The sequence below is a fragment of the Varanus komodoensis genome, unplaced genomic scaffold (genome assembly GCF_004798865.1).
Source record: "Varanus komodoensis strain SLA01 unplaced genomic scaffold, ASM479886v1 scaffold15, whole genome shotgun sequence".
NCBI lineage: Eukaryota > Metazoa > Chordata > Lepidosauria > Squamata > Varanidae > Varanus > Varanus komodoensis.
In genome coordinates, this window is record NW_025335440.1 from 8,666,057 (window position 1) to 8,686,278 (window position 20,222).

Here is a 20,222-nt window from a genome sequence, read left to right on the forward strand (position 1 = left end):
GTGGGTTCCTTGCAGGAAAAATGGTGAGATGTAAATATAAGAAGTAAATACATGGGAGGACCGCCTGCAGGGCTTGTGGGAAAGCTCCTCCTCCTTCTCCTTCTCCTTCTCCTTCTCCTTCTCCTTCTCCTTCTCCTTCTCCTTCTCTGTATAAAGGGAGTCCCTTTTGCACCCGAAAGGCCCTAATTCAATTTTGGAGATGCACTTGGGCTGCATTCTGGTGGTGAGCAGAGCCAAAGGCAAACAGTCCGGGCTCCAGGGCCAATTATACGAGCATGTTTTAGCTTCATGCATTTGTTGCTAGCGACCAGGATGAACCCGAGTCCTTTCAGACTTTTAGAAGTAGAGAGAGGAGGAAAGCCATGAAAAAGCAGGAGACCACCAAACGGTTGGGGGTGGTGGGACTAGGGCAGGACCGTGTGGAAGACCTGAGAGTGAACCCTGGAAGATAAGAGCTACCCTTCTTGAATTTGTCCAATCCCCTTTGGAAGGCATCTAAGCTGTAAAACTTTCCCTCGCAGCAAGACAAAGTTGCATCTGTTGTGCTTCAAGGAACATCTTGAGAAGGCCGGACTTCCAGGAGAAGACCATCATTCTAGGGGAAGTTGAAGAAGAGAAAACCCCAATGCAAGACGGATGGACTCCATCAAGGAAGTCACAGCCTTGAATCTCATGGTTCGGACATTTCGGAGAGCTTTCCTTCAACAACTACATGCTACAAAAGCGATCGCCACGTACAGCAGAATGTGCTGTGTCAAGGCATGCTTTCTTCGGGTGTCCCGTATCCCCCTGCCGAGCGAGCTTGTTGGATGATCCTGATTCTCCCACCGGGGGCCACATCTTCTCCACCATGCCGAATTCTTTAAGCCCTCGTCATGCCGGTGCTCGGAGCTGAGCAGCGATTGAGCCTTTGGGCAGCCAGCTCCACTGGCTGGAGAAATGAGAGTACGGAGCTTGAGAGGGCCCCACAATTACGTCCTAGTAAACAAAATCGGGATATGTAATAGTACCACAGGGAGCAGCAGGACCATATCTGGCATCCTTGCATCTTGTTATCAAGTGGCACACTGTCCTTTGAGTTCTAGCTTGGAATGTGCAGAGGATGGGAATTCGGGTGATGCAAAATTGGAGGCTAGCGCTGCTGGGGAGATGTAAAACACGGGTGGCAAAATTTAGCAGAGGGACCGCATTTGAGATGTCCGGCATCAAGGAATGCCAAATTTAGCCACACCTGGATCTGCCAGTAAATTTAGCCCATTTAACCAGATGGGCAGCTTTCCCTGTGAGTTTTTTGTAAAAAGGGTCCATTGCACCTCTGTTACCAGGGAATGTTTTTTGGATTTTGCATAAACAAGGAAGGAAGGGTTGTGGTGTGCTTCCAAGGAGCACGGTTGTCTCCATCTGCTCATCCTGATTCGAAGCATAAGGCCTCACAGCACGTGCTGTTAGGGAAATGCTCGGGGAGAAAGGGTGCTGTTAAACAAATCTGTAAGCTTAACCCAAGTGACACTAGCACCGTTTCTTTTGCATCCCTGATTGCGATACCTTTGCAATCATATGATGCAGATTCCAGCAGGATTTACTGGCACCACGCGGTTAAAGCCATACATCATGGCCACTGTAAACTACAAACCTGAAGTAGTACAGGATAGATCGTGGCGTACAGATGTGTACGCAGGGAGGACGGTTTAATTATCTTGTTTCACTTGTTGTTCTAAGAAATGGCAGCGTTTTAAAGAGTTCAAAAGTATAGTCCTGTGCACATTTCTTGTTGTTTCGTCCATCAACTTGTCTATCTGGGACAGCCCTCTTGTAAATAAACGGATGAGGCCTCTTTCTCAGAATTGATCCGTCTCGTAGCTGGCCTTCCTCTTCTTTTTCTGCCTCCGAATTTCCCCGGCATGATTGTCTTCGCCAGGGAGTCTTGCCTTCTCCCGATGTGTTTGAAGTATAACAGCTCCGGTTTTGTCATACTGGCTTCCGGAGGAAGTTCTGCCTTGATTTGGTTTTATTCATTCACTTACTCATCTTTCTGTTGGCCCGGGGTATTTGCAAAGCTATTCCGTGTTGCGGCTTCTCATGCACCCATCCCTGTCTTCCTCATATTTTGGAGGGCGTTCCTTCATAGGGTCGCCCTAAGTTGGAGAAGACTTGGTGACACATAACAGCAGACCCCCCCGCAACCATATTTAGGTGCAACCCTGCCCACATGTAGCCGGAAACTAAGGCCTGCAGCTGCCTGCATGCCCAACTTGCTTCTGTCCAAACACGCAAAGGATTCTGCCCCAAAGCACTTCGTAACCTGCCTTTGGTCCTGCCCACTGCTTGTGTGCGGGAATCCCAAGCACTCTTAATCCCTGCTGCAGCTTTGCATGTTCCAACAGCTTATTTGCCTGAGATGATCTCCATTGTCTGGTTCCTGACCCTAGTGAATCACTGTGGCTATTTTGTCACGTGAAGAAATGTTGGAAATATTTTCCTGGCATAAATTGCTAGTTGCAAACTGACCCCATGCACAACACTCCTCCAGGCCCTCCTGTCCTCCACCATCCTCCGGAGTCCACTCAAGCTCACGCCGACTGCTTCAGTGACTCCATCCAGCCACCTCATCCTCTGCCGTCCCCTTCTTCCTTTGCTGTCAATTGTTCCCAGCATCAGGCTCTTCTCCAGGGAGTCCTTCCTCCTCATTAGGAGGCCAAAGTATTTGAGTTTCATCTTCAGGATCTGACCTTCTAAAGAGCAGTCGGGGTTGATCTCCTCTAGGACTGACCAGTTTGATCGCCTTGTGGTCCAAGGGACTCGCAGAGTCTCCTCCAGCACCACAATTCAAGGGCCTCAATCCTTTTGCTCTCAGCCTTCCTCATGGTCCAGCTTTCACAGCCATGCATTGCAACTGGGAAACCCATAGCCTTGACTATCCGCACTTTTGTTGGCAGGGTGATGTCTCTGCTTTTTAGTATGCTGTCTAGACTTGCCATAGCTTTCCTCCCCAGGAGCAAGCGTCTTTTAATTTCTTGGCTGCAGTCCCCATCTACGGTGATCTTGGAGCCCAAGAAAACAAAATCTATCACTACCTCCATTTCTCAGGTGTCAATACCCTGCTAGAAATTCAGCAGCAACCTTGTGCCACTTAATGACATTGAAATTGGTAGGGCCAACTTCCAGGTAAACACAGATAGGATCCAGCTGTGAAACTCCACTGCACCTGTATGCTAAGGAATACCCTTTGAAGCCCCTCTCTGGAGAGTCAGTGTTGCCAACTTTTTATTATTATTATTATTATTATTATTATTATTACATTTCTATGCCGCCCCTTGCCGAAATCTCGGGGCGGCTTACAACATGAGAAAATACATTGAAATACAACTTGCAGCTATTATGAAAGTGCAACTTGATCCGCTGAGAAATTAAGCATTCTGTCAAGCGAGAGTCTTCAGTTTCTACAAGTGAACTGTTGTGGCCGGTTTACTGCCCTCCCTGCTCCAGAAAAGGCCACGGCAGAACATTCACTTGCCAACAGAGGTGCGGTCTTAAACATAGCAACTCCAACTCAACACAGTGCCATGCATTTCGAAAACAAACATTCTCAAAGTTGTGCTGTGCATTAAAATAAGCGGAGAAAGGCCTTCTGTCAAAGCCCAAGCCAGACACCACACAAGAAATTATCTGATTCATGGAAAGTACGATGTTTTAAGGCAGTTTTTCTTGTTACCTGGTGCAGAGCTTGGAGGAAGGTGAGAATTTTCTGTGACATGACCCTCCTGTACTTCATGTTGCCTATCCAGGCAGCAGTGCTCTTGCTGCTAAGTTATGCAGACATATTGTGTGCCTAAACACTTTGCGCATTACCGCAGTCGTGCAGGAGCAACTGGTGGGCTTAGCTGCAACCGCAAGGCTCTGGTCCTCATGAAAAGCAGTTTGCAGGCCAAATCGGACTGGGAGCTAGTTTTTTCCTGGCATTCTGCAAATTCCTCCCACCTACTAAGAGACAGAAATAAAACAAGAGAAAGGGAAACCCCGGCATCCATGCTTTCCACAATGGTACCTTGGTCAGGTTCACATGATCAGAAAGCAATATAAGTCACCGTGCTCCATGCAATCAAATTTCCATAATAACCTTGCCAAGTTGAGCCCACACAACAAATTACGCCTTGTAAGAGCAATTATGGTAATTTGCACAAATTATCTAGCATGTACAGGATGAGAAAATTGGTTTATTTTCCTTTCCAGGTCATGTGAACTCAGTCGCTATGACGAGGTTTGCATATGACATTAAGTTATGATTAGTTTAACCCATGGTTTGTCACCTCACCCAAAGTTTGTTTGTCAGATAATCATACAAACCATGGTTTGTGTTCCTCAGTCCTTGAGTTATCCTTTTCTTCCTCTTTCACCTGATCCGTCTGTAGGTCCCCATGGCATGCTTGCCCACCAGGCAAAACAGCCTGGCAGAGCAAACAATGGTTCTGAGTTCGCATGTAATGACAACCCATGTTTTCAACAACCCAGAGTACCAATCTACCCGCAGCAAATCATGGATACATTTTGTGAGTTTCTTATGGCTAACAAAGCATGCTAGGCTGTAGTCACACATTACAGTGACCCAGAATTCAACAATTTATAGCAATGGGGACGGCATATAGAAACTTTAAATAAATAAATAAATTATAGGTTAGAGAAACCAGGGGTTAGTGTTACATGTGAACCAGGTCTAAAAGTCCACCTGCATGCCACAATCAGAGGTTATTTGAAGAACTGCCTACCCCAAAAGACACCTCTCTAAATACTGAGAATACTGAGTTGTAGGATTTCTTTCTCATTTCACACATACAGGATTGTACCCTTGGTGGGTTCTCAGAAGATTTCTTTGGATGCTTCCACCCCTGTTGAGTGATACAGATGGATAAGCCAGGCAGATTTTTATTTTTATTTTAATAATGGTGCCTCAGCTTTAAAACTGCTTTCACTGATTCCATTCGCCCACTGCTAAATCTGACTTCCTTTAGGCATTAAGTTCAAAACAGCTTTTGTCTAACCTACCTTTTAATAGGGTTTAGATCAGGTTTAGCAGCTACTGAATATTCTACTGGCCTTTTGATATGCCACTTTTACTGTTGTTCATAATTAATAAATTCTTTAGGATAATTTTAATTATATGTTTACTGTCTTGAAAGTCATTCGCAAAAAGATGAGATAGAACTACTGTAAGCAAAGGAAAAACACCATTTTTGGCATTCCTGAAGCCAGTGGGAGACTGCAGCATTCTGTCCTGGAAGGGAAGGTTGTGCCGTGTGGACCCTAAGACCTGGTAGTTTGCCAGGAATCCTGCTTTTGTGAGGGTCATTCATAACCGACATTGTTCCTCGAGAGAACGGTGATCTCCTTGAATCAGACCTCCCTTCTGAATTATCAGTCATTTTGGAAAAGCAGCCTTTTTTCTCTTTGCATGGGAATTTTCTGGCTTGCTTATGTGACCAAGGAGTAAACTAAAAGCAACCAGCCTAGTTGAAAACATGAGATTCTGGCTTTCTCCTCCAGCCAAAGATAAGCCAGTGTGGTATAGTGGTGACCATGTTGGACCAGGACGGGCAACCCAGGTTCTAGTCCCCACTCAGGCCCCAGTGCTCACGGGGTGATTCTGGGCACGTCCCCGACTCAGCCTCGCCAGCCTTACAGGGTTGAAGCCGTGAGGAGGACCCAAGCAAGCCACCTTGGATTCCTTGAAGAGGAAAAATGGCGAGATTTGAATGCGACGGCAGAGGCAGATGTTTTGGGTGACCAGCTACTGCTGTGGGAGGGTCCCAGCAAGAAGAGACTGGAGATGACAAGCCGGGGCAGCGCCGACTGCCGTATATATCCCTTGGATGTCCAGTCTTAGCAGGTTGGGACCCACAAAGGCGGTGCTACCTTTGCCTGTCCGTCAGGAGCCAAGCACGACCCACCGATTAGACAAGAACCGCTTTTCTTTGAGCTGCTGATAAATCTAGAAAGCGCTCGGTTGCGGGAGGGCAGGACAACTTTGTTGCCCGACATAAGCTACACTCCAACACGTGATACAAACGCAAAGTCACAGGCGGGTTCCAATGCACCGGAAGGCCCCCCAGGGAGCAGGCCAGCTGCCCCGTCCTGTAGCCCCAGATCGCGCTGTTGCCTCTTGAGAAGCAGAGACCTTAAAGGGACTGCGAGCTTGCGTGGATTCTTGCACGCCCACCTGCTGGTCTCGTTGCCGTCTTTTGGTCTTGTTGGTATCTTTGCAAGCGGGGAGAGAGAGATGGCGAGGCTGCAGGGACAGGGAGGTGGTAGTTCTCTAGGAGGGGACTAACCCATGTAGGTCTGGGGGCTGGATCGGTATTAATATGGGGCTCTACCTTTCTGCTCTGCGGGTGCAGCGGTGTCAAGGTCTAGGGCGTGAGCAGCTGGGATCAGAGCTGGGTGCCAGGACCCAAGCAAGAGAGCCCAGGACCAGGCAGGGGCCAGCAAGGGGCAGGAGCTCAGAGCTGGGCCAGGAGCTGTCCAGAGGCTGAACGCCAGGCAGGACAAGGCAGGAAGAGCAGGGAAACGGGGAAGGTGTGGGGAAGCACCGGCACCTGGCTGCGGAAGGCTGGCAGGGTCTGGGGTCAGGGCGAGGCGAGGGTTGGGCGGGGGGTCCAGCAACGCAGGGCCGGAACCTGGGCCACACGAGTCCAGGAGACGCGAAGCAGCACAGCACGTCAGGAGGGCCTTTGCTGCCCAGGTGAAGGCTGCAGAGCCTGTCTCACACAGTTCTTCCTGCAGGTCTCCCGGCTGGTGCTCCCGGGAGTCAGAGCGCCTCCTCCGGCACTCGCTGCCGCCGCTGTTCTGGTTCTGGCAGCAGATGGCGCTGTGGAGCCGCTCAGCCGGGACAGTCCTTGGTACTCCCCTTGGGAAGCCAAGCCATGGGAGGCTGCGTCAGTTCCTTGGTCCACCAGTGGGGCCTCTTCCGTGGGATGGCCGTGGCCTCGTGGCCTCCGGTTGCCCATCCCTTCCTGGGCAAATGCAGGGTTGCTCTCTCCTACAGCTGGGTGGTCCTGCGTAGCCGAGCACAACTGCGGGGCCACAGGATCCTTTGCTCATCGTGGGGCACACGCAGGGCTTCCTGACAGAATCGCCATATCCCAGTCAGCAGGAGATTTGTGGTGAAGGCAGTAGCTTTGCCTGTCCCTTCATCCCCCTAATAACAAACAGAGTCGCTGCTTCCCAGCAGCCTGGCAGGAGGGTGGGCCTGTGGGAGGAGAGGATTCGACCATCTCCAGGACCTTGGAAAATTCCTCCGCATCTCAGCTCCCTGCTTTCGTTTGCATCCAAAATAACAATTCATCACCAGGGGAGGTTATGTAACTGTTGACAAGAAACACCCACTAGATGGCGCAGCTCCACCTTCTCCTGCTTCCCTTGGCATGCCCTTCCCACTCCCCCCCCCCACCCCGCCGTCATGCAAGCCCCATTTCCCTTTAATGAGGCCCCCTCAGCTCCAATGCTCCCTCTGGCCTGGCTTTATTTCCCGCCTTTCATGGAATCCGCCAAACTTTCCATGCTGAGGCACCTCACAAGAAGAGCCGTCCTTGCAACACCACCAAAAAAAATAGGAGCTCTTTCTTGCAGCCGTAACGGGTCGGGCTGCAGCAGACCAGCAGCCAAGGGGGTCCGGCGACTGTATGTCTTGCTCGGCTGTCCTTCCAGAAGGCCTTGTGGCACAAAGAGACCGAAGGATGCAAGGCATCGGCCCAGACCTTGCTGTGGCACAGGCAAGGGCAGAGACAAGGCAAAAAACCAGAGCAAGGGATATTTCGGTGATGCCGACCCACTGGCCTGATGACCCCTTCCAACTCTGCTATTCTGTGATTCTGTGAGGGCTCTCCCAGAACGGCAAGACGTTGTGGAAGGATCGGAGCACTCGACTGGTGGAATCCAAGGGTCAAAAGCCGCCCTGGCCCAGTGGCTAGCGTGCTGGACTCGGACTCGGGAGAGCCGGTTCTAGCCCCCACTCAGCCGTGAAGCTCACCGGGAGACTTTGGGCCAGTCTCGGACTCTCAGCCTATCCGTCTTGCTGGGTTGTGGTGAGGATCACACGGATGGAAGGAGAGCCAGGGACACTGTCTTAGACACCTTGGAAGACGAGGGAAGGAAGGAAAGTAGGAAAGAAAGAGAATGAACAAACAATCATAGAATCGTAGAATAGTAGAGTTGGAAGGGGCCATGAAGGCCGTATGAGGCGAGACTGAGGGAGCTGGGTCTCTTCAGCCTGGAGAAGAGGAGACTCAGAGGGGATCTGTTGGTGACACACAGGCATGCGAGGGGATGTCACACGGAGGTGGGTAGAGACCTGTTCTCCCCTGCAGAGGAAGGCAGAAGGCGCTCCAACAGAGCCAAGCTCAAGGAACCAAGGTTCAATTTGGATGCCAGGAAGCACTTCCTGACAGGACCCCGAGGGTGTGGAATGGGCTTCCACGGGAAGAAGTTGAGGCCCCATCGGTGCGGATGTTCAAAGATAGGCTGGACGTGCACATGGTGGGCATGTCGTGAGCGGAGTCAGCTGGTGCCGGGGGTCAGACTAGATGGCCCGGGAGACCCCTTCTGTCTCGCTCTGTTTCTATGTTTCTATGAGTCCAACCCCCTGTTGTTGCAGGACGCCAAGTTACACCAGATGTTCATGGCCTCCAAGGCAAAAAGAGTCCTTGAAGGGGATGCTTTCCTGGGACCCATTACAACCAGCATGAGCAGCACCGTAACCCTCCCAGTCAGCAGCTGGGGCCTGCATGTGCGACTGTGCTGGGTGCAGAAGCTGGTCTCCAGGGTAAGAATAGGCCATGCAGTTTCTGCCCAGATCCCCTCCCTGTACTTAGGAAATGGGAGACACCCCCCCCCCGCCCCTTTATGGCTTGAAGAATGCGGGGGGGGGTTGACACGTCATGGGGAAGCAATTTTGCTCCCGCCATCCGCAGTCACGTTCCCCCGAGGCCCCCTGGTCTGTCAGCTGCAAAGGGCGCCATTCACACCCCGGGGGTTGCGTTCCCAGTGGGTGAAGCTCCACAGCTGGCACACCCATGCTGCACGGGGCCGGTCCATGTGACACTCATGCGCGCTCCCAAAAGCAGTCACACGCAGGGCTGGCATCGAAGGTCGGCGTAGCCGAGCCCTTGCCAAGGGACCAGGCCTCATCAGGAGAGGGGGGGCTAACAAGAGCCCCCTGGACCTGCTGGGGCTGCAAGTCCACCCCCCTCCAGCTCTGCTGGGAAAGAGCAGAGGTACCTGCCAGGGCACCTGCTGGATCACCACCTGGAAAGCGGTGGATGAAGAAGAGGAATGGCAGAAGAGATAAACAGCAGTGGCGAGCGAGCAGGCCGAGCGGGGGGCCTGAGGGCACTCCAAACCCCCCGCCCAGCACTGCTGGTCCAGCCCACCCCATTTCTTCCTTCAGCCCCCGTTTCCCAGCAGCAGTTCTAGTGGGTTGCACCTGGGAAAGCACGCCGGTCCCGCTGCCCTAGCCAATCACGGCCTATCCAGAGTTGGCTAAAGCAAGCTGCCTCGGTCTTGGGGAGCAAGCCTGAAAAGCCCTTTCAGCCTAGTCTGCCCTCCCGAATTTGGAGATTATAGGGCAAAGATTTCTTCCCAGGTTTCATTTTCAAGCAACGTGGAATGAGAACCATCCCAATGGGGCAGCCATGTTAGATCTGTGGCAAGAAAAGGGTTTGCAGGATGTTGACGATCTTCAAATTTATTATGGCAAAAGCTCACGTGATCTGGAGGCCATGGCTCGTGAAGATGCCCAAAACACATGAGGCCTTTTGCTGCTCCTGCCGGAACGATTTGGCAATGCAGTTTTCTCTGGACCAAGGACAAGAACATCTCAAGAGCTTCTGCAAAGGAAGGCAGTGCTAACGAAGTGGATATTGAGGGGCCTTTGAAAAAAGAGTTATTACGAAGCAGAGAGTTTGTGCCGCAGAGATGAGGCAACGCTGAGAGAACGGGAGGGCTCACTGGAAAGTTAGCCGAACGCGTGGGTGCCTCAAAGAGAAATGAAGACGTGAAGAAGCAAGATCAAGGAGAGCATGAACAGTGAGAAGACACGGAGATTAAATACGGAGAGGCAAAGGAAGCTGGCAGATGGAGCTGAAGCCAAGTTGGCCATGGAAGTGCTGCATGGATTTCAGTGCCCCAGTTCTCTGCCTTGCCTCTGAAGATTGGCCGTAGGGTTGGTGTTGAGCCATGGGGCCTCTGAGGGTTTCGTCTTTCCGGAGCAGCCGTCTAGAAGGGAAGCACCCGCACGGGGCAGGGGTGGGGAGCCTGAGGTCTGGTCTTGCAAACCTCCCGTAGTGCGTAGTTTAGATCAGGAGTTACGGAGGCTGGAACTGAGGACGTTCATCTCTGAACCACAGCAAGGCTCCTCCTTGGACCATCCGCCCAAGCTGTAGAGTGTCCTCAGTTCCCAGGCAAGCCTTGCCCAGCCGAGAAGACCACACGTGCTTCCTGCTTGGGCCGGGAGCTGACCTAGGCAACAGTGCTCTGCCTGGCACTGCTGTGTCTTTGGTCTGGGGGGCAAGACGCCCTCAGTGCCCCCTCCCTTACGGAGTCTACCTGCTTACCATCCTCACATCTGGACATCTGCCCACCCTGCTTCTGGCCGTCTTGCTTGCTCTGAGCTTTTGAGATCAGACCTGGGATGCACGCAATTAGGCTGACGTGGCTACGCATGACCTGGTGGTGCAAGGTGCCTCTCAGGCGTCCTCAAGTGACGCACCGGGGCGACGGCTGATGGAAATGGCCCAAGGCAAGCAGAGCCAGGGCTCACCCAGAGACTGCAGCCTGAAGGCACAGTAGGCATCCCTTGGGTTGAAGCTAAGCAGGTCCTGGGCTGGCCTGAGCTTGGAGGGGAGACCACCTGGGTAGTACATGCAGCCACCTGAAGTTCCACAAGGGGAGAAAGGTGAGAGAGAAAATTAATTAATTAATGGGCCGAAGAGGAAGGCAAACTCGGGAGCACAGTGCAGAGGAACCTCCTGCAGCTCTCTGCTGGGCTTTGTGGTTGAACTGGCCCTAATCCTGCAAAGGCCCACAGGTCTGGTGCTCATCCCGCAAATACTTACAAGGTAAACCAGGCTGCCTTCTCCACCGCAGCACCAGGGGGCGCTGCATGGCTTTGCCAACCCGGACTTTGCCCGCCCCTGGTTTAAAGCCACAGGGGTCTTGGCGATGCACAGGCACCGTGGCCTGACAGCGCCATGACATCATGAGCGATGTGGATTAGGGTTGCACATAGACTCTGGCAGAGGAGGGCAGTCCAAGAGGTGTCCATTGCACGCTGGGCCTTGAGAATCCATTTGCTGCCGTCGTGTGGAAACTCCTCAGAGTTTCACCTGCGAGCGCGCTTTGGATCCTCCCCGAGGACTGCACAACCCTACCGTTCACACACAGCACAGCAACCTAAAATTCTGCAGGTTTTTACTGCAAAGCATCCAAACAATTGGCAATTGGGGGTTTTCTTTCTCTCTTTCTTTTTTAATGTATATTTCGCCCAGTGCATTAAAACTGATTTAACCCCCTTAGAAAAACTCCAGTGTTTATGAGGTTTGGCTCTGGTCCATTGAAATGGCTTGGGTTTAAGTGTCAATTTTAATATATAGGCTTGAGTCAGCTTGCTAAAAATAGCATTATGGACACTTTTACTGCCACCCAGGGGTTATCAAGCAGGATAAAAATGTGGACCTCTAATTTCAGGAAAGCCAGTGCCTTGGAAGAATGACTCTCCCCTTCCACAAATTAATTTCCTCTGCAGAATTAATTGCTTTAATGCTACTGTAGTCAATAAAAGTTATACAGCTGTCAATACAACTGTAGACCCTTGGCTGCTGGAAGAGCGGGGGGGTTCCCATTGGATATTCCCATACAAAGCACTAGAAAAAAGGATGGAGGAAGTCCAAGGTCATTTTCCGTCTGGACCGTTCCATAGCCAACGGGGCGATCTGATGGCCCCCAGGCAGCATAGATGGCTGTAACAATTTTTGGAGACCCATCTGCAAAGTTGGAACATCTTAGGGGCAGGAGGGCAGATAGGGAAAAAGCTGTTCCTTCAGGTATCCTGGTCCCAAGCCGTTTAGGGCTTTATAGGTCAACACCAGCACCTTAAATTGTGCCTGGGCTTCAATGGGGAGCCACTGAAGCTGATCGAGGACCGGTGTTATGTGAGAATAGCGACTGGCCCCCGACAGCAATCTGGCAGCTCTGTTTTGGACCAGCTGACGTACCCAGACTGTCTTCAAGGGCAGCCCCACCGCCGTGCCCTGCTCCCTCATCTGGTTAGCCCTTCGATCCTGACTCTGCTTCGTGGAATCAGGAGTCATACCAGGCTCGGCTGGCTCCTGGCACTCCTGTTCCGCACACCCTTCCGGCAGCTGCAGGGTTGACGCTTCCTGGCCCAGGGGACGTGAATCCACATGCTGCAGGAGTGTAGATCAACAGGATTTCCCAGGGGCTCCTCAAAGGCCGCTCCGCATGCAGCCGGCATGTGGTCCCTTCGTCGCTGCAGCCAGATAGATTTGTGGCTCAACAAGAAGGGTGCATGCTGAGGAGGAGCGGGGTGCGGGGGCTATTCGTCAGTCCCCCCCCCCAGACAAGATGTGGCCCCTGGCAGGGCCGAACCATGACACCTGGCCTGGGCATCCTGCCCCACATTAAGAAAGAGGCATGTTAACTCCTGTGGTTTCCCGAATAGGCACTCCATAGGGCTGAATGGGGTAGTGCTCAGGCAGGAAGTATGCATTAAACTGGTCCACATTGGCCCTTGAATAGCATTTTTCTCGTAACCATGGGTTTTCCTGCAACAAAGAATCTCAGGATATAAGAAGACAGTCAAGTGCCTTCTCTTCTCTTGTATCTGCAAACCGATGCTTTTCCTTCCTTGATTCCCTGCCTCTCTTTTATTCACTCAGGTATGATCAGCCATAAGCTCAGGGCTAGTCTTTCTTCCCAGTGAAATTGAAATAACTCAGGGACAGGGAAGGGTGGCCTTTCAAAAGCAGGGGGTGGCAAGATGCGGGGAGGTGACGGTGAACCTGTGCGTGGATTTCTTTCATCCATATCCCTATTTGTGATGAGCATTCAGTTCCTTTTAACTTAGTATTCTCGGGCGAATTTACATGACAAGCATTTCAATCTGACAAGCACGATGTTAAAAATAGGCTCTTCCGCATGGCGAATGCAGCTTTATTCTGCTCTGCTATTATGGATTTGGAGCAAGGGGCTGCTGCCGAGGGGAAGGGTCCAGGGTAGCAGAATTTTGTTCCAGCATACGTACATTTTGCATGGTGCAGAGCTCACCATCCAGGGCGATGGTCCAGCGTCCCCCTATCTGAGAAAGGGCCATTCAGTGAAGGAGGGTGGCCCCAGGGTTAGCGGTGTGGTATGCCCACTCTGGGACTGCAGGTGGCGCAGTGGTTTAAACCGCTGTGCTGCTGGGCTGGTTGATCGAAAGGTCGCCGGTTCGAATCCGTGCAATGGGTGAGCTCCCGTGCTCCGTCCCAGCTCCTGCCAGCCTTGCAGCTCAAAAGCATGCAAATGCAAGTAGATGAAAAGGTACCCCTTCGGTGGGCAGGTAACAGCGTTCCGTGCACTTTGGTGTTTAGTAATGTGGCCACATGAACACGGAGACTGTCTGTGGACAAACGCTGGCTCCCTCGGCTGGGAACGGAGATGAGCACCGCCCCCTAGAGTCAGGCATGACTGGACGTAACGTCAAGGGGAAACCGTTACCTTTACCTTTACGCCCACTCTGAGGTTTTGTTTGAAGGTATCTGTTGTGCTGAACCACTTGGCCGAGCCTCCCCCAAGCCCCTTCTGCCCAGACACAACACTCCACCTCTGGACCCTGCCTCGGGAGTCTCAGAAGGTGGCAGCTAGGGGAAGAGCCTCTTCAGTGGCGGCCCCCGTCTTTAGAACAACCTCCCAGCTACAGCTTGCCTTGCAGCAAATTTGCCATTTTTCCAGTGCCAGGTTAAGACAGCCCTCTTTGCAGAGACCTCTAAAGACCTTCCTGGTCATTCACAATTAGCCAAGTGCCTTTCTTTTATTCTTTTTTATTGTTGTTATTTTGCCTTTTTATTTTCTTCTAATGTTTTGTGCTGTTTTAAATCAACTTAAATTCTTTTAATGTTTTTATCGATTGTATTTTGTTGTCTTTATAGTTAGCTGCAAACCACCCAGAGAGCTTTGGCGACAGGCAGAATAGAAATAGAAATTATAATAATAATAATAGCAGCAACAGCAGCGATAACAGCAATATGTTATTCTTTTGTATTGACTTCTTTTATATTGTTTATTTATTTTATGTTGTTAATTTTAATTTTATATTGTTATTTTTGTATTTTATTGTATTTTATTGTGTTGTAAGCCGTCCCGAGGCTTTGGCAAGGGGCGGCATAGAAATGTTTTAATAAATAAATAAATAAATAAATAATAAAGGTGCAGCACCATGGAGAGCTCCTTAAACGTTCAAGCTGCAAGCCAGAATGGAGCTTCAAGCAGCAGCCCCCACGGAGCACAAGGTCAGTCTGTGGCTTCCGTCTGAATGAATTTGCACCGGAGTAAATGGAGGCCATGTGTTCCCAAGCACAGAAGCGTCACGGCCAAAGTCTCCAGCCGATCCGAGTTCCCCAGAATGCTCCATCTCACTCGTGCCGCATCTTATTCCGAATTTTGCTAAATGTCCTTCTGATGTACCAGGAGCCCCGACAACCAAACCATACAAACCCCAAATGCCCAGCTCATAAATCACGTATCTCCCGGTCTACAGAGACAGCCGTAAATAATGCAACGAGGCTTCCAGGCCTGCAGAAGCAGCTGAGGCTGAGAAAAATTCTGAGGGAATCTGGAAAGAGGGAGAAGAAATTAATGAGTGAAGTGAAACTTTCTTGCCCAAAGACCCAGGAATTTTATTGAGGGCCAAAGTGAAGGAGAAAGGGGGATACTGCAACCTTCTTTTTATTTAAAACACAGAGTTGTTGTTTCCTAAAACATTTTGAAAGCTACTGCCTTCTACCAGAAAGAGTGATGCCTTGTATTATCGGTGCTTCACATTAAATCCAGCCCAATTAGGTTGCTGTTGTATATCTTGGCCTTAAAGCTCCCTATTGAAAGGTGTTGACTACCAGGTGCATAGATGGAGCTGGTTGTGTATCTGGGATTCATTCACTTTGAAGGGAGATGCACTAGTTTTCCTGGAGTCCACGCAGATTTCCACATTAGGGCTGGGAATGGTCCTTCTGAAATCTGTCCCTCCAGGATCTGCAGTCTTCATCTCCATCTCAGCCCAGTCCGGCGAGGTGAGCCAAGCCAAGAGGAGGTCCACAAATGCTTGCAAACCCGCAGTTGCCAAACCAGCAACCTCCCCCATCCACTACGGTCGCCAACGATGGAGGGGAGGAAGGTTGGTCACCACGAATGCTGCCTGGCACATACAGAGCGTCTTCCTGGCCTGCGGCTTGTGCAGCATGGGACTCGATTCCTGGTGATCACCCCATGAATGCTGGGCACTCTCACCAGGAACTCAGACTCTGGACTGCTCAAAGTGGACCGGAGTCCAGGGATCCAAGCACAGGGAATCCGATGGATTCCCACCCTCAAACAGATTCCTTGCAGCCCCTGCCCCTTATCAGCCTGCTGGTCAGGTTTCTGGTTCGAGCGCCAGGAGTGGATTCACTAATATGGAGGGTTTGGCCTTGATGGAGAAAACACAGCTGACCTCTCCATATACAATGACTGGGTTCAGACAACACGGTAACACCACTCCTGGTTGCTAAAGGAGGAGACAAAGCCAGCTGAAGGAAGAGAGGCAGTCCGCCAGCATCCAGCATGGGGAGGTGAGGACTGAGCACGAAATGTACAGCTAAAGAATCAGCTGCCAGGGGCCGCTTAGGAGAAATGCAAGGAAAGCCAGAGAATGCATTTATTTATTTATTTACTTAAAACATTTCTATGCCGCCCCCATCGCAACAAAGCCTCGGGGCAGCTCACAACAAGAACAAAATTATACAATAAAAATATAAAAACCTGGTACATCTCGGCTTAAAAGATTTAAAAATCCTATAAATAACCAATAAATTAACAATTAAAATAAGTTTTAAATGAAAAGGTCTTAGCCTGGTGCCGAAAAACAAATAACGACGGCGCCAGGCGGACCTCTCTGGGGAGCGTATTCCATAGATTGGGCGCCACCGCAGAGAAGGCCCTCCTCCGGGTACCTACCCTCCTAATTTCCTTCATGGAGGGTTCCCGGAGAAGGGCCTCTCCCGCAGATCTCAGGGGGCGGGCAGGCGTATATGGACGCAAGCGTTCCTTTAGATACCCAGGACCCAAGCCGTTGAGGGCTTTATAGGTCATGACCAACACCTTGAATTGGGCCCGGACTTCAACCGGGAGCCAGTGGAGCTGATGGAGAACTGGGGTTATGTGAGAACAACGCCCAGTCCCCGTCATTTGAAGGAGCTGGGGATGGCATCAGTGCCGAGGCAGGGGCTGTGGCCGCGTGCTGCGGAAGAGGCGTTTCTGAAAGGAGCGTGCGTAAGGGGGCAGGACGCCCTCGTTCCCCTCTGCTCAGCACCGGTTAAGCCCCATCTTGAGTCTGGCATCCAGTTCTGGGAGCCACAGTTCAAGAAGGATGCAGACAAGCTGGGAAGGGTTCAGGGGAGGGGAGCAAGGATGATCTGGGGACTGGAAACACAGCCCTGTGAGGAGAGACTGGGAGGACTGGGCACATCTGGCCTCGAGAAGAGAAGGCTGAGGGGTGATGTTAGAAGTCCTTGAAAGGCTGGCACTAGAGGAAGCCCAGGATCTCTTCTTGATCATCCCAGAGTGCAAGACACGGAATAACAGGCTTAAGTTGCAGCAAGCCAAATTCCAGCTGGACATCAGGAAAATCCTCCTTATTATTAGCACAAAAGGACAGTGGAATCCATGACCTAAGGAGGTGGTGGGCTCTCCCACACTGGAGCCATTCAAGATGCAGCTGGACAGCCATCTGTCAAGGATGCTTTGACCTGGGCTGTTGCATTGAGTGGAGGGTTGGACCCGATGGCCGTCTTGGCCCCGTCCAGCTCTACCACTCTACGATTCCATGACTCTATGATTCTAAGAAGGCTTCCCGCCTTGACTTCTGTAACGTGCTCTACGTGGGGCTGCCCTTGAAGACGGTCCGGATACTTCAAATGGTTCAAAATAGAGCTGCCAGGCTGCTGACGGGGACTGGGTGTTATGTTCACATGACTCCAGTCCTCCGTCAGCTTCACTGGCTTCCCATTGAAGTCCGGGCCCAATTCAAGGTGTTGGTGATGATGTATAAAGCCCTTAACGGCTTGGGTCCTGGTTACCTGAAGGAGCGCTTGCGTCCATATATGCCCGACCACCCCTTGAGATCTGCGGGAGAGGCCCTTCTCCGGGAGCCCTCCATGAAGGAAATTAGGAGGGTGAGTACCCGGAGGAGGGCCTTCTCTGCAGTGGCGCCCCATCTGTGGAATGCGCTCCCCAGAGAGGTCCGTCTGGCGCCGTCGTTATTTGTTTTTTGGCGTCAGGCAAAGACCTTTATATTCAAATGTTATTTTAATTGTTAATATTATTTATTCATATTATTCTTTGGCCAGGGCAACTTAATTAATATTGTTAATTTATATTATTCTATTTTGAAGTTTATTTATGGTTGTGAGCCGCCCCGAGGCTTCGGCGAATGGGGCGGCATAGAAGTCTCCTAAATAAAATAAAATAAAATAAAATAAAATAAAATAAAATAAATAGTCCAAATGGTGGAAGCATCCATTGCATAACTTAGAAGACTCCCTCGAATCAGAGGACTGGTCATCTCGCACACAAGGAGAGCAGTTCTCTTGAGTCAACTTGGGCGGATTCGCCCAAGCAAATTATTCATTCCGTAATGACAGGAAAAGTATGTGATGAGTTATCCACTGAGCACTGTCAGTTTGAACATGAAGGCAGTTTTCTCTCTCCTTCTGTGCGTGTTCGCATGTAGTCACCACCCAATATCCGGGGATGGATCTTTACACCTCCAGTGCCGCTGGGATTCCTTTGCTCGTGGCTGCTCACCGGTTACGTGCCATCGTTCGGTGAGCCCGTGTGGTGTCGTGGTGAAGAATGCTGGATTGGGACTCGCAGGACGCTGGTCCTAGTCTCTGCTCAGTCCTGAAATTCACTGGGTGATGCTGGACTCTCAGCCTAACCAACCTTCCAGGGATGTTGCTGTGAGGGTAACACGGAGAGGAGAACCTTGGAAGCCACTTTGGGTGCCTTGCAAGAGAAAGGAAGGCAGGGTATAAATGCGAAATTCTGATGTGAGCTGTAGGGCACGGGGGGGATAGGGGCTCATGATCTCCTTGAGGAAGGTGCAGGCTAGAAACAACCCTTCCACTTTTCTGTGGGAAGAAACACACGGTTTCCCAGTGGGCCACAACTAGGAAAGGGGTGTTATAAATCAAGCCGCAGGCACTTTGACACCTGAGCAAATGGCTACTTATCCCCTTCTCTCCCTCCAGTACATCTGCTCAGAACCTCCCAAGTTGCATTTCACCCCACAGTGAGAAAGAGGAAGGAAACCGTGTCTCCCCCCCCCTCCCCGTGCATATTTCAAAGGGTTGCTTTCCTACGCATTTTTGAACAGATCAGCAAGAAAGAAAAGGGCTTCAGCAGCCCCTTTCTACTGCCTCTTCTTTTCTCTTAAAGACAGAACCCCAACCGGCCAGGTCTTCACCTGCCTTTTGGGTAATACCTGGTTGATCCTTTACTGTAAGGATTACGGAGGCGAGGCTAATGAGGTATTTGCAGCATGACCTACATGATAAGCGTGATTCTGCTGGAAAGGTGAGCCTCCGTTGTGTTTTCCGCCCGGGTCCCAGACTTCTGCATGCAAAGCGTGTTTTGCTGTTCAGAGAACATGGTAACTTGAACAGCCTAAAAATATGAGGCCTGATCTCATGACCAAGGGTGGCCCGCATTCCTCACCTCTGACATAACCTACTGGGAGGGTTCTTGCAGGGAACACAAACATGTTGTCCTCGTTGCCTTGGCTGGCTGGCTGGCTGGCTGGCTGGTGTGCTCACAGCGCAAGCAGCCCCACACAAGGCCCCAGATGCTCAGGCTGGTTTCAGCGTGCAGCTCGGCCATGCTCTCCGCCTCCGCCTCTGGTCCAGCAAAACCACACAGCTGCCTGCAGGGTCAGGGAGCGTCACTCCTCCGGGCCGGTGACAGCCGCGCTCTGCACACCCCGCAGAGGCCGCCCCACCCTCTCCGCCCCTCCAGGCCAGATGCGATCCCTGCACATCCAGGGAGAGGCGAAGCAGCCCGAGCGAAGGGAGCGGGGATGGTTTAGCTTTGAGGCGCTTCGGGGCGAGAGACCTGCCTTCCAGGAGATCGCTTCAAGAAGCCGGTAGATACGTTTGCTCTCTCCAGGCCATGGGTGGCTGTATTGCTCTAAACAGCATCCTCGGATTAACAAACGCGTTGTGTTCCGTAACTGCTCAGTTATTTGCCTTAGATTGATGGGGAACATTACAAACGCAGTGTGATTCAGGAAGAAAAACAGTTTCACACTGCAGACATAAGGTTTACCTTCTATTTATTTAGGCGTCAGCCCTGTGAAGCTAGTTCCACTAAGAGCCAGGAGAAGCCGCCCGGGCGGCATAAAAATGTTTTAATAAATAAATAAATAAATAAATAAATACATAAATAAATAAATAAAATAGAGGCCCGGACCCCGACCTTCCCAGTCCCAAGCCAACGCTTTAACCACCGTGTCCTGCTGGCTTTCTGAGGAAGAACACGCGACTCAGGAGGATGGCGTGGGAAGTCCCTGCCCAGCGATGACGCCACTCCATCTTGCAGCAGAGAAGTAGCGCCATGGAAACTGACTGGACTGCTCACCTGCCCTATATAAAGAGCCCTGCGGGATCCAACCAGTGGGCCACTTGGCGGGGCTTCCTGTTTCCCACAGTGGGCCACCAAGAGAGGGTCCGTGGCTAAGTGGCAAAGCACCTCAGGCTCAATCCCGTGCGTTGGTTATGGATGGAGGAGGAGACCCCTTCCTAGAACCTGGGAGAGCTCGGGTTCAAGCCCTCGGTACTGCCCCAGTACCTGAAACAGACAAACCAATGGCTTGGCTTGCACAAGGCAGGTCCCCTGTTGCCCTGGCAACCCTTCGAGCAGGACATGAC